Source organism: Pteronotus mesoamericanus, unplaced genomic scaffold (assembly GCF_021234165.1).
Source record: "Pteronotus mesoamericanus isolate MK-2021 breed Mesoamerican mustached bat unplaced genomic scaffold, CSHL_Meso_final contig_73, whole genome shotgun sequence".
NCBI lineage: Eukaryota > Metazoa > Chordata > Mammalia > Chiroptera > Mormoopidae > Pteronotus > Pteronotus mesoamericanus.
Window position 1 is genome coordinate 34775099 of NW_026555245.1, and position 14940 is coordinate 34790038.

General features: G+C 37.3%; 1 protein-coding gene and 1 pseudogene across 1 annotated transcript in view; one reads left to right on the top strand and one right to left on the bottom strand.

Annotated features, from left to right (window-relative positions):
• FOCAD (focadhesin) overlaps positions 1-14940 on the top strand; it is a 321816-nt gene that overhangs the window by 48639 nt on the left and 258237 nt on the right. The window lies entirely within an intron of this gene.
• LOC129078354 (glyceraldehyde-3-phosphate dehydrogenase-like) lies at positions 3642-4625 on the bottom strand (annotated as a pseudogene).

Here is a 14940-nt window from a genome sequence, read left to right on the forward strand (position 1 = left end):
GGGCTCTGCTTAAATTTGTCATTGTTCTTTTTTGTGAAGAAAATAGCTAAGTAGTTTAGGATTCACAATTGTTGTGCAAATTCCTGACTTACTTTAAGAAAGAAGGTCCCATATAAGCAATACTTCCACAATGGTAAAGTTTTATACACCATTGAAAATATTATGGCATTAGTACATGTATTAGAAAATAACAGCACTAACCTCTTTAAAAAGTATTTTGTGATTTAGATATGTCTTTCCCTGATTATTATATAAGTAAATAATGTACAACTTTTTAAATTTGTTTGGTCTGATCATATTTATTCCATGCACAGACTGAGGTAAGTAGAATCACAAGGGATAAAATGGGCATATACCATTCTGAGATGGTTAAACAGGACCATACTTGAATCATCCCACGGGAGTAAGCTTCTCTTGTAAAATACTCCCTGAAAAAGAGATGTTACTCTTTGCTTCAGGAAATGGTCTTTATCTGTACCCTCTCAATTTAACCTTCTTTAAGTCATTTGAGCTTCTGCCCCCTTCTCCCAAATCTTACCAGTGTTTTTTACTCATTTTTATTGTAGGATCATCGGAATTGAATACTTAATCTTTTTTTTCCACTTTCATTGTGGGTGTGGTTGGGGGAAGCGAATCACAGTCTCCTTCTTGGGGAAAACAGTTTTTCCATCAGTCTGTGGAAGATGCCTTCCTGGGCTTGAAGTGTATTAGGTTAAATAACCTCTGGCCTTTAAAATATCTTTTTTTTACAATATTTTGTTCCCTTAAACATCTCTTTGTATCCTTTTGGAACTTTGGTTTTTCTTTATGTTCTGCTGTCTATAGTTGTAAGTCCAAACCTTTTAGGTGTGGTACGTGTGCTTCCCAAACTACCAACAGCCTTCTGTTTAACCTGCGTTTCCTGCCATGAACCCTCCCCTCTAGCTATACACAACCATCCCCTATTTCTGCACCTTTGCATATGCTCAGCCTCTGCATGGAACGTTCTTTCTCCTTCTCTTTCTGACTTCCTCTTCATCCTCCCAAGCTCAACTCAGATGTCGCCTCTCTTGCCTAGACAATTCCCTCTTCTCAGCTAGGCAGCTTGCTCTTTCACAATATCCTTTTAAACCTGTATTTTCATATCTATCACACTTTTTGACAGAAGATGACCAGATATTTCCGTGAAAGTAAGGATTTGAAAATGGCTAAAAACTCATTTATTTTCTGTTCTCTGTGTGTGTGCTGACATGTGTGTGCACACACACGCAAATGCTTTTCGAAGTGTACTGTTGTCTACCCACTTAAAAAAGTGGGTTTGAGGAGGCTTTTAAAAAGTTAAGTTTTAATGTGTCTCTCATTGGTTGACCTTAAACAAGCCACTTAGATTTTGTCTTACCCTTTTTTTCAAATGCAGGTAATGGTATTTGTTCCCCCCTAAATGTTTTCAAATGCCTTAAAATTCACAAATAGAAAATCCACTTACGTACATTGTATTGTTGTACTATTTATATTTAAAAGCAAAAGGATCAGCAGCTAAGGGGGCTATGGTAATATTTCTCTCTATGTGAAGGATAATTAGGGCAGGTTAGATTATACCTTTAATTATAGAAGATCATGAAAGAAAATTATGCTGGTATGAGATATATTTCACACATATATTTCATCAGTATAAGTTCATTATCACTATTGTAAACATCACTATTGTAAACTGAAAAGCATAAACTCTACTGATAGTGAATCAGCATACCATTTATATGTATTATATTTTTTCAGTATCCTTAGATTCTTTAAAATTTAAAAATGTAGTTTTTGAATAGACAATACATGGTAAAAAATTCAAAAGGGTGTATGAGGCAAAGTCTCTGTTTTACTCCTGTATCTCAGTTTTTTTCCTGAGAGGCAAAACTCTTACCAGGTCTTATCCTTTTAAAGGTGTAAAATGTACATGCAACTGAAAACTTATGCGTATATACTTTTATTATTTTTTTAAAGATTTTATTTATTTTTAGAGAGAGGAAAAGGTAGGAGAAAGAGAGAGAAACATCAATTGGTTCCCCCTTGCATGCCCCCAGCTGGGGACTGGGCCTGCAATCCAGGCATGTGCCCCGACCGGGAATCAAACTGGCCGCCTTTTGCTTTGTGGGGTAACATCCAACCAACTGAGCCATGTTGGCCAGGTCTATGTGTAAATATTTTTCTTTAATAAAACCCCCCACAGAATTAGTAGTCCTCTAATCACATTATTCTTTATTTTGCATTTTTCATTAAAAAATATATCTTGGAGATCCTTTCTTCACATACATAAAGTGCTTTCTAATATTTCTATCTACATTATATTCCATTGTATGAATGTGCCATAATTTATCATTTTCCTATTGTTTTCAATTATTTGCAATTATAAGCAGTGCTTCAATGAATAATATAATCACACACATCTGGTGACCATTAGTTTTCAGAGGTCTTTGGAAATATGGCCAAGATACAGAAAAAGACCTTAAGTTTTATACTATGGAAATATAGGAATTTTAACAATTGAAGTATCCTGGAGAAAATTTCTTTTCCAAAAATTTTCTTATCTGAGAATGTTCATGTTTTCTAAATTGTTAGCCCCAGGGAGATGGTGACAGAATAGACCCCGAAGCTAACCAATTTAATTTTCAAATCAATTTGACTATGTAATATCCTTGCTATTTGTTCCTTGACTTTCCCCTTCTATTCCTTTTCCCCCGCCCACCCCTCCATCCTTCTCTCTTGTCTCTGTTGGTTTCTTTTCCTTTCAGTGTTGCTGGTCTTATTTTCCTTGCATCTTTGTTTTATTGGTTAGGTTCCGCTTATGGGTGAGATCCTATGATATTTGTCTTTTGCACCCTGGCTTATTTCACTTAGCATAATGCTCTCTAGTTCCATCCATGATGTTGCAAAGTGTAGTACCTTTTTTCTTTCTGCTGTATAGTATTCCATTGTATGAATGTACCATCATTTTTTGATCCAATCATCTACTGATGGAGATTGAGGTTGCTTCCAACACTTGGCTATTGTAAATTGTGCTGCTATGAACATTGGGGTGCATAGGTTCTTTTGTATTGGCATTTTGGTATTCTTAGGGTATAGTCCCAGCAGGGGAATGACTGGATCAAAAGGCAGTTCCATTTTCAGCTTTTGGAGGAAATTCCACACTGCTTTCCACAATGGCTGCACCAGTCTGCATTCCCACCAACAGTGTAGTAGGGTTCCCTTTTCTCCACAGCCTCGCCAGCACCTGTTGTTTGTGGATCTGTTTATGATGGCCATTCTGACCAGTGTGAGGTGGTACCTCATGGTGGTTTTGATCTGCATTTTTCTGATGGCTAGCGATGCTGAGCATCCTTTCAAATGTCTCTGTAATGTAATATGTTATGTAAGTGCTAAAGTTTCTTTATTGTCAGCAGTAGAAGTACTAATTATATGTGAATTTTTTGGGGGGGGGCTGGGTACAGTGAACTTTATTGGTAGTGCATGACAAGGCAGGGCTCCCTAAGCCCCTCCCCTCTTCAGGGGGTCTAGGATGGAAACTGGAGGGCAGGAGATTCTCAGTGTTTTGAGGGATAGATTTGGGGCAAGGACTCCCTAGCAGCTGAGGGTCCCTCTCCTGTCACTAGGGCTGGTGGTCCAGAGGGCTCTTACTCCTTGGAGGCCACATGGACCATAAGGTCTACCACCCTGTTGCTGTAGCCAAATTCATTGTGATACCAGGACATGAGCTTGACAAAGTGGACATTGAGGGCAATGCCAGCCTCAGCATCGAAGGTGGAGGAGTGGGTGTCACTGTTAAAGTCACAGGAGACAGCCTGGTCCTTGGTATAGCCCAGGATGCCCTTGAGGGGGCCCTCTGATGCCTGCCTCACTACCTTCTTGATGTCATCGCATTTGGCAGCTTTCTCCAGGTGGCAGGTCAGATCCATAGTCGACACATGGGGGGCAGGGACATGGACGGCCATGCCAGTGAGCTTCCCATTCAGCTCAGGGATGACCTTGCCCGCAGCCTTGGCAGCACCAGTAGAAGCAGGGAGGGTGTTCTGGGCAGCCCCTCGGTCATCACACCACAGCTTCCCAGAGGGGCCATCCACGGTCTTCTGGGTGGCAGTGATGGCGTGGACTGTGGTCATGAGTCCCTCCACAATGCCAAAGTTGTCATGGAGGCCTTTGGCCGGGGGGCCAAGCAGTTGGTGCAGGAGGCATTGCTGACAATCTTCATGGAGTTGTCACACTTGTCATGGTTCACACCCATCACAAACATGGGGGCATCTGCAGAAGGGGCAGAGATGAGGACCCTCTTCACTCCACCCTTCAAGTGAACCGAGCCTTTTCCATGGTAGTGAAGACACCAGTGGACTCTACCACATACTCAGCACCAGCATCACCCCATTTGATGGTGGGATCTCGCTCCTGGAAAGTGGAGATGGACTTTCTATTGATGACAAGTTTCCTGTTCTCAGCCTTGACAGTCTTTGAACTTTGAGTGGAATCGTACTGGAACACGTAGACCATGTAGTTGAGGTGAAAGGATCATTGACGGTGACAACGTCCACTTTGCCAGAGTAAAAAGAAGCCCTGGTGACCAGGCGCCCAATACGGCCAAATCCGTTCACTCCGACCTTCAGCATCGTGTCTCAGGGTTGCGGCTGGCACCGCGCAGGAAGACGCGGCTGTGTGTTGAACAGGAGGAGCAGAGAGCCCGAAAAATTTTCTTTATTTGGTTTCTTTCAAATAGCAGAGCTGTGTGGTTTATAGTGATTACAGAGGCTATACATTATGTTTTTTTAAAAAAAAAACTTTAAGAAGTTAAACTAAATTTAATTAAAAAGTAGGAGATGCAAGTAGCATTCTCCTCCCAATGCTGCTCAGGCAATAGTCCGAGGTAGAGAACCATCTTTATCTTGGAGATCTAAAAGCAGGAATGTCTCTGTCAGTTGCTTGTGCATCTTGGCTGAGACATTTTGGATCTTCAGTTTCCAGTATTCAAATTTCTACTTGTCTTTGGAAGTCTCTTCTTAAAAATGAGGTTTATCAGAATCTAGAGGCAGCTTGAGAACAGAGCTGCTCAATTTTGATGTAGAAAATAATTCTAAACATTTCTTTTCATTTTGCCTACCTACAAGCCCAACATCCTTCAGAACAGATAGAGAGAGCCACAAGGGAGAAATTGCTCGTGTGAGATGGGGGTGGGGGGACAGTTAGAGAATGATGGTGAGAAGCAGACTTCTGTGGAATAGGTATTTAGAGAATGTAGCAGTCTCTGGAACTTTCTCAGCTTGGTAGTAAATGTTGAAAGGTAGGTGTAGGTGGGCAAAGGGGGTAAATTGGACAGAAAGAGACTTTGCTTGTGGCGATGGTCCATCATGCAGTGTGCAGATGCTATTTTGTTGAGTTGTACACTTGAAACCTGTAAGGTTTTGTGAACCAAATGTCACCTCAATAAATTCAATTTTAAAAAAAGCTGCAAGGAAAAAATAGAAGGAAAAGTTGGTGAGGTCATCTCTCCTAGCTTTATAACCTGCCCCTTAGCTCTTTGCGGGCCTAGTCGGTAAATTTCTTTTAGAACGTGTATGAAACACCCCACCCTGACTCTCCCTCTACCCCTTCACCCCTCCACCACCACCGCAAATCTAACCCACATTGTATAGTCTAACTTTAAAAAAGATTTGACATTAGCAAAGCTTTGGTTGTCTGAACTTCAGGGAGTGGCTGGGAAAGTGTCTGGCTCTGTTTGAGAGACCGTTCTCTTCAAAGGAACAGCTCGATGCCCAATAGTGTTCTTGGTTCAAAGCTGAGGCTACATTGAAACAATTGTAAACTAGTTTTTATAGCTTCTGTAAACAATGAAATGGATTTGAGAGGTCAAAAATGTTCTTTTAATCAGTAAGGGAATTTGAAAAAAGATCTCTAGGGAGGTGAAGGAAAGAAGGGGACCACAATGGCAACATAGTAAGGAAATAATTTTTACCAGTTAAATGTGAGTTTTGAAATTAAGCAAAATTGAAATTAAAATGAGTGATACAAAATAACATGTACTTTTCTTATCCTTTAAGGAACTGCTTGGTTTAAGTTTAGATAGTTTTTGGTTTTGCTTATTCGTTTGCTTTTATATTGAGTTTATCCTAAGAAAAAGATTCCCAAAGCAGGAGTTTCCCCATTTTTCTTAGATTTCTTGCCGCCTTAACTGTGCTGTCTTCTAGAGAGCTGATGCAGCCATTGTTATAGTTGCTTAGTAACGGGATGGTGAATAAAAACCATACTGTCCTGTAGAAACAGGTATTCAGTGTTCGATATTGAGATGTCATGACAGCCTGTAATTTCAGTTTAACTGCTTCACCTTCCCCCCCCTTGTAAAAATTGTTTGGTAGAGTGTTAAGCTCTAGATAAACTAGGTTAGTACTTGATTTGTGTGCCTTTTGTGCTTTCAAACAGGGAAGAGACCTACAATTTACATAGTTGGGAAAATAAAGTATATTAAAGTAAGAGCGATTAAAGCCTATTTTCTGAGCTTCCTAAAGTCTAATTTTTAATGAAACTTTGCATAGGGTATTAAAAATGCCCATGCTGCATACTGACTAAAGCTGTTGGATTCAGTGAGTTCTTGGTCATGGATTGATAAATGTCCAGTTTGGTTAAAAAGTGATCCTGAAAACTATTTGCAATTAAGATTTAGGGTAAATTAATGAGAAAATTTTTGTACCTCTGGGTCTTCTCTTGTATTGATGACCCTGTTCCTTGGGACACCTAATTGCTTTGTTATGATGTAGGAATGACTAGCAACTAAGGAGAAACTGTATTTATATCTTGTACTCTTGAGACTTTTCTGTACTATTTAGTTTCCTTCTCTTTTTTTATTTGGCAGAAGAACCAAGGAAGGATACCTTTATGAGGCTTCCTCCAAGGTGTCCCCTAAGGAGGACAGCTAGCATGCTTCCATCTGCAGCTGGGGTGTCAGAGTATTTTTCATGAATTGACATGGTTTCAGGGCTTAAATCTATATTGACTGATATTACTGCTCATTTAAATCTTACCTGAGAGTGACAGAATTACTAGATCATGTCTGTCTTTCTACCTTTTCTTTGAAATATTCCTTTAAGTTGTTTAGCATGTTTCCAGATGTTCTCTTTTCCTTTTTTTCAATCCTTTTTCTTTCTCTGAAATCTCAGAATCTCTCTTAAATTTCAGCTCATAACCAGAAAAGTAATTCTAGCCACTTTTCTTGTCTAGGACTTTCTGTCCTCCTTCTCTTTTAGTTAGTTGATCTGGTTGAAGGCTTTGTTTGTCACAAAAACCTGCCAGTCACGTGTTTATTATACTAAGCCATTTCCAGGTGCTTTAAAGAAAGTAACTACTGAACATGTGACTTTTATAACGGAAAAATATCTCAGAGGAAATCAGGCTGTTTTCTGGTACTTAGAGGACAAATGAGGGTACAGAACTTTTCTAAGCACAACTCAATAGCATTACATCTCCTAGGTTTGTTTTTTAAAACAAGCATTATTTTTTGTCATTTATTCAAGTATGGGTTCCTTAGAACTGTTTTTTTTTTTTTTCAGTTTTTATTTCCTTCTCTTCCTGGCTCTCTCTCTTTTCTCTTGTAACTTTTTCTAATCAATTTAAAAAATGATTGATCATTAATCTAGTGTTTACCATCCTCTAATTTGCTGGAGACTTTGCTTAAGGCTCACAGGTTATCCTTTCCAGTTAAAAAGGGACTTGGCCACATTCTTCCCATTTGTTCCCATGAGTGCCCCTTTTTGGGATGTTCATATCATCCTCTTCAACCCTGTTATTCTCATCCCTGACCAAAAAATTAGTATGGGAACTTCCTTGTACCTTGTGTTTGGAATGTCTCGAAAGCAAAGAACCAGGAAAACCTCAGATTATTTGTAGTCTTCAAAAGGAGACTGAAGTGAAATACATGAGCAGTGGTTAATGTTGTTATCAAATGAACCCCAAACAAAGGAAACCTGATACATGTTATTCATATGCACAATAGCAATTGTGTGATATTTCTCTAGTGAAAAGCAATTTTGGTGTGGTTTTTTTCCACAAGTTTTTTTACTTTATTTTTATTGTTTACACTATTACAGACGTCCCCGTTTCCCCTACCTGCCACCATCATACCCACACTACTTTCCTGGGTGGTTTTATTTAGCATAGTTTGTATAGCTTGACCAAAGAATACTTTCTTTTCTGTTTCATTTTTATTTTATTTTTTTGAGTATTCAACACCATTTTTGACCCACACTCATCTCATGATAAGCTCTGGGTCTTGCCTCTTATGCCCAGTGAAAATTGAGGTTCCGTTTTGTACTGTCTCTTGCCACTGTGCTTGTAGCTCTGGCCTGATGTTTTCTTTCTCTCTCTGAGGGTTCTTGAGTCAAGTCCGCTTTTCTTGGCACCCACCCAAGGAAGGACTTTCTGCAGCTGAGTTTTACTGAAGGGCTTTCGGCAGCAGGTTCCTGAGTGTGTAAGGAATCTTTGAGTGAGAACTTACAGAAACCCACTTGCACTAGTTTGAGATAAAGGGACAGTTTTTATTTTTTTGATAAAGGGGTGTCCCATAGGACTGAAGAACAGCGATGCACCTGGACCTCAAAAACAAATTGGATACAGGCTGTGTATTTTTTTCTCCATTGCAACTGACTTTCTCTGCATCCTAGTCTATAGGTTACCACCTGCTCCAGGGTTAATATCTCTATGTACAAGAGACAGCCACACTGACTTTGGAATTTCTTGGTCACAATTAAGGATTACCAAGACGAGGACCCAGCCTGTGTGAGATGTTTAATCCTGGATGAGTCAGCTCTGCCAGGAGCTGTGTATTAGTTTTCCAGGGCTGCTATAACAAATGAGCAAAAACTTGGTGGCTTAAAACAACAGAAATTTATTATTTTACAGCTCTGGAGGCCAGGAGTCCAAAACTAAGATTTTAGCAGGACTGGTTCCTTCTGGCTGCAAGAATCTGTTCCACATCTCTCTCCTAGTTTCTGGTGGCTGCTGGCAACCCTTGGCATGTGGCTGCATAACTCTGAATTTATTTATTACCAGTCATTGAATTTAAGACTCACCCAGGATGATCTCATCTTGAGATCCTTAATTGTATCTGCAAAGGCCCTATTTCCAAATGTAGTTGCAGTCACAGGTACTGGAGTTAACACTAAGATGTATCATTTTGGGGGACTTAATTTAACTCTACAGACTGTGTCTTTGTTATGTGAATGTATGAGTGCTAGGATCCCTTATATAGTAACCATACAAATAGAGAAGGAATGATACTTCACAAAACAGAGAGGAGACTGGGATAGTATTCCTGAGGAGTCTTCTGCACTGGGATTGAATTTGGGGAAAAGTCATGACTTTGGAAATAGGTATCTCTCAGCCTCTCAGCTCAGCTCTAGCTTTGAAACATAATTGTGCCTAAGTATAAGTGACTAATATTAGATCTGTGTTGTTCTCACAGCGATAGAGGTTAGAGAGATTGAGTGGATGGAGATTCGTTGTCAAAGAGAGCATATTTCTTTTACTGTGATGGCAAAATGCCACCATGTTTTCTATCATCATCATCATCATCATCATCTTCTCAAATATTTTTTTTGAAACTGTTAACTATCTCTCCAAACAGCAATAATGATAGAAACAACCATTGCCTTGGTTGCCAGGGGAAGGGATATAAAGGAAGGAAATAGTAGCTTGGAGCGTGACACAAAAAAAAATAACCAAGAAAATTTCGGAAAAAAAATGGGTGTTATAAAGAGGAACTGTTCCTATGATTTCTAAACCTTTTAATGGAGAATTTCAAAAGTAAGCAGAAGAGTGTTATGAACTCTCCTGTTTCTGTCACTTAGCCCAACAACCGTTAACCCGTGGCCAGTCCTCCTTCCTCTGTACCCCCATCCAATTCCATCCTGTGCATATTCTTTTGGAGAAAATCCCAGGCATTGTATGATTTCTTCTGTAAATATTTATGTGTATAGCTCTTTTTAAAACACATAATAGTGATGGCATTATTATACCTCGATGTGCACATGCATTTTAAATGTCCAGTAAGCCTTCAGGTTTCTAATTACCTCATAATTTTTATTTATTTTTTTTACAATTTGTTTATTTGGCCATCTAAATAAGAATGTGTTGTTATGTCTTTTACATCTCTCTTAATCTGTAGGGTCTACTCCTCACATTTATCTCCCTCTGTCTCTGTCTCTCTTTTTCTTACAACTTTTTGAAGAAACTTGGATGTGTGCAGTGATTTTCATAGTGTGGATTTTGCTGATTATATCCCCATGTGCTTTAATTTATCTCTCCATATTTCCTTTACATTGAAAGTTTGCTTCTAAAAACTTGATGATATTTAAGTTAAATTTTTGTTGTTGTTGGGGGTGGGTGGGTGTAGGGAGAGGGAAGAATTCTTCTTTGTAGGTGATAAAGTGTTCTTCCATCAGTAGGCACATAATCTGATTGTTAGCTTTTGATGCTCAGTGGCTAGATCCATTAATTCATTAGGAGATTCAAAATGGTGAAATGCTAGTTCTATCATTTTTCACTCACTTGTTACCTGAAATACCACTATAAAGAGAACCTTATCCAAACCTACTGTTTGATTAGTTATTAGTACAGTTTGTATAGAAAAGACATGTTATATACCTCATTTTTTCTCTTTATTTACGAAACTTCAAAATAACCAGTTTTTTAAGCATCCTTTAGTGTTGACTAATTAAATTTTAAATAAAGTTAGATTTTATTTTATAAAGAGTTATGAAAAGCTCATGGATTTAAAGAATTGATGTATTTTAGTTCTCTTTTCTCTTTTTTTAATGACTTTTTGAGGCTATCTTTTTACTCTGAGTGCATTTGTTTTCGACCTGTGTTTAAGAAGCAGCTTGAGAGCCCTGGCTGGTGTGGCTCAGTGGATTCAGTGCCAGCCTGTGAAAAAAAGGGTCATTGGTTCAATTCCCAGTCAGGGCACATGCCTGGGTTGCAGGCCAGGTTCCCAGTGGGAGGGCACGTGAGAGGCAACCACATATTGATGTTTCTCTCCCTCTCTCCCTCCTTTCCCCTCTGTCTAAAAATAAATAAATAACGTCTTAAAAAAAAAAAGAAGCACCTTGAGAGAACTGGAGAGGAGAAGGAGAGAAAGAGGGAGAAAGAGGAGAGAAAAGGAGGGGAGAGACATAGTGAGAGAGAGAGAAATTTAAGTAAAATTTAAAAAATCCTATTGCAATTTAATAATTTTCATATGTAATAAATGATTTAAGAGGGAAGGGAGTAAAACAAAATAGCACTTCCAAAAGGGATTTCTTGCAGCTGCTCTGACTTTTAGTCAGAGGAACCATTCAGGAATTAACTTTCAGTGTGGTGCATTTTGGTTGCATGGTGGGCATTCATGACCACAGTAATTATATCTCTATTTACCATGCTAAATATGTACCTTTTACTTTACTTATTTTATTGGGAGTCTTAAGTTGGTTTTAATGTTGTGAGTACACAGATTAAGACATTTTAAAAAATCTAAAAACAAAACATCTGCCTCTCCCCAACAGGGTTACTTCATTGCTTGATAATATAAAAGTGTTTTATATCAATTTTATCTTCCTACTATTTACAGTGCACTCATTTGCTAAATGTGTAATTCCTAAAATAAAAGGCCCATAACCACAACTAGTAATATCATTTAGATTTGTTTATTTAATAATGAATTAACACATTTTAATAAGATATCAGATATTATAATTTTAATATTCATATGTAAAATCATGTAAATGCAGAACTAGAAATTACCTTCAGAAGTCACCTCTGTAGTCAAACAAGACAGTATCTTAGCAGTCTATCATCCGTCTATCTGTTAATTAAACATATTTATTGAATATTTCCTATATACCTGTGCTAGGTGCTATGTTATCTTGGTGAGGAAAGCAGGCATAGTCATTGCACTCATTATGCTTTTGGTTTAGAGGGAGAAATTGACATAATTATAGTTGCACAATTACATATTAAATGGCATCCTTGTTAATGGTCACAGAGAATTCCAGAATATGGATGTGTCATATTTTGACTCTCTATTAATAGTCATGAATTTTTCCTTTGATTTAAAAAAAAAAGATAACAAATGCACAAATGCAGTGTAAGATTTTTTGGGGGTGTATTTTTTTTGCTTTTTTTTTTTTTTTTTTTTTTTTTAGGAGGAGTTCTTAGAAGTAGAGTTTATGGGAAAAAGGATATGTGTATTAAAAATTTTCATGGGTACTGCCAAATTGCTCTCCATAAAAGCTTAACCAATGTATACTCAACATGAAAGTGCTTATTTCCCCATTCACTCATCAACATAGGATATTATGAATCTTATTCTTTTGTGATTTGCATATCTATATTCTCTACTCATGTTTCTAATATGATTTGCCTTATTTTCTTGCTTTTCTTGCTTCATGGATATTAATCTTTTCTCTGTCATGTATGTTATAAATAATTTCTCTCTAACTCTCTCATAATTTTAACTCCAAGTTTTCTCTCCCCTGAAAACTCTTCCTACGAAGTTTGCTAAAATTATCTGGAATTTTACTTACAGATTGTCTTTTTCATTTGGTTCTTTTTCACATCTCCCCACCAATTCTCTCTTAACAATTGCTTTAATGTTCATAGCTACATTTAAAACATGGTAAAGACTTTATTGTAAGTTTTTCTGGTATTCACTTTAATCAAAGTTCTTTGTAGTTTACATCTATTTCATTGATTACTTTTTATGGTTTATCTTTAAAAAAAATAAAAGCATTGTACAATCACCCTTTAAAAGTGTACGACTCAACAGTTTTAGTGTATTTACAAAATTTTGCAATCATCATGCATTATCTTTTAATTGGAGAACTTCTTTAAGAAAAATTTTTAGCCTTAGTTTGAAAATATTTCTTTTGTCTTTACACTTTCCTCTCAGTATTTTGTGGGTAGGTTTAGATTAAGTTACATAAACCTTTCCCTGATAATTCAATGTACATTGGTTCAGTCAGTGTTGCAGGTGAGAATTCTCATGCCAAATTAGAAATGATATCGGTTTAATGGTCTTTATTTTAGAGATGTCCTTTAAATATCTGAGAATCCATAGGATTTTCTGTGTATCTTTGGATTTGAGAAATTCTAGCAATTAATTTTTTCAGGTATCTTGTGTAGTACTTGGTAATAATCTTTTCAATTCGAAGATTTAAGTTCAGTAAAATGTTCTTCTACCCTTTCTTTGACTTTTGCTTTTTCAATCATTACGTTTTCTTCTAAATCATTATTTTGATTTTCAGCACTATTCAAACTGTTATAATCTCTTCTGGCAATCATACAGAATTCAATAAAAATATTTAATTTCGTAAGAGCAGATCTTAGGTTCAGAGTAGCAATGGCTTGAAAACAAGAAAAAGAGGGTTTTGTGAGGAGAGATGGAATATAATAGAAATTACGGTGGGTTTATAGTTATTTAAGGCTTAATTATTCATTAACTGAATGATTAAAGAGTAAAGAGCATTACAATCTTTATGGTACAGTTACATGTATTAGATTATCACAACTTTTTGAAAAAATAACCAGGTACTTTATTGACATACTTTTATTTATTCTTTAAAACAACCCAAAAGCTGGGCTTACTTATTCTTAGAATTCTGATTTTTCAGATGAGGCTGTTAAGTCTCCTAGGTGTTAAGTGGTTTGCCCTCTCAACCCACTTGAAATGTTTAAATAATTTAAATAGTTATTCAATTGAATTTAAGGCAAATGTGTTCTTATTTGAATAGTTCTGTATGTGATTTGATTGATACCATATCTTTCAAAAATCATAATCTAGTAATACTGCACTCTTACTTAAAATATAGTAAGGACTCAATTATTCACACAGTAAAATCTGGATCCATAAATAAGACCAAGCAAGAGCTAACTCAAAAGTTGAAAAACTGAAGTTCATTTGTCAGCTTGTGGTTCTGTGAACTTCCTGGAATTCAATGCAAATATGATGTGTGTGCTTTTCTCTGGGATTCTACTGCTTTCGTAAAGGAGTGGGTGGCCCATGTTCATTAAAATTATAGGTCTGTTATCTGCCTCTCTAAAACTCCAGTCATATGACAAATCATTAGAAAATGAAAACGAATCTAGTTTCATGTACAAAAAAAGGATTATAGGCATACTTCGTTTTATTGTGGTTTACAAATGTGATTTTTTACAAATTGAGGACAAGCCCCTCCGCCACCAGCAAAAAGATTATGACCCTTCTTATTGTGGTGATTTGGACCTGAATCCACACTATCTCTGAGGTATGCCTGTATTTAATGAATCCATATTTCTTGGAAGAAATTCAGCCAGAAATTCAATTAACACTGATCATCTAAAATGAATACCATTTAAACTAATCATTGGACCCAAGAGAAGTGACCTTATGTGGTTACTAGGTGCAGCCTGGACTTTCTCCAGGTTTATATAAATGGAGTCATTTTAGCTTAAATCAGACATTAGAGCTGATTTCCAGTTGCATAAGTATTGAAGGCTAGAATCTAGACGAGGATGCTTCTGAACATGTAGTGATCGTCTGAACAATGCAGACCAAAGTCAGCTGCCTATGACAGGTTGCAGCCAGATACTGCAACCTGGAAACTGTTCACTCACCCTGATGATGAGAATTTATCTGCTAAATATAGCTACAGACCTGAAATTTCATGGTATTGTATACCAAACATCTAGGCATTGGCCTGGGTCAGAGCCATAGGGGTTTGTATTATTCCAAGGAACTATCTTTCAAAAAGCAAGACTGCAACCCTGAGGCCTGGTGTGTTAGCATTAGCAAATTTTTGTATTTGGAGGAGTCAGACTGTCCTGAAGCTCTGAGGGGTCCCTGTAAGCTTTCCCTCTATGACTAAGTCCAGACATTCATACTGAGGAGTGGATGCTTAATAAATTGGTAATAGGACAATTATTATT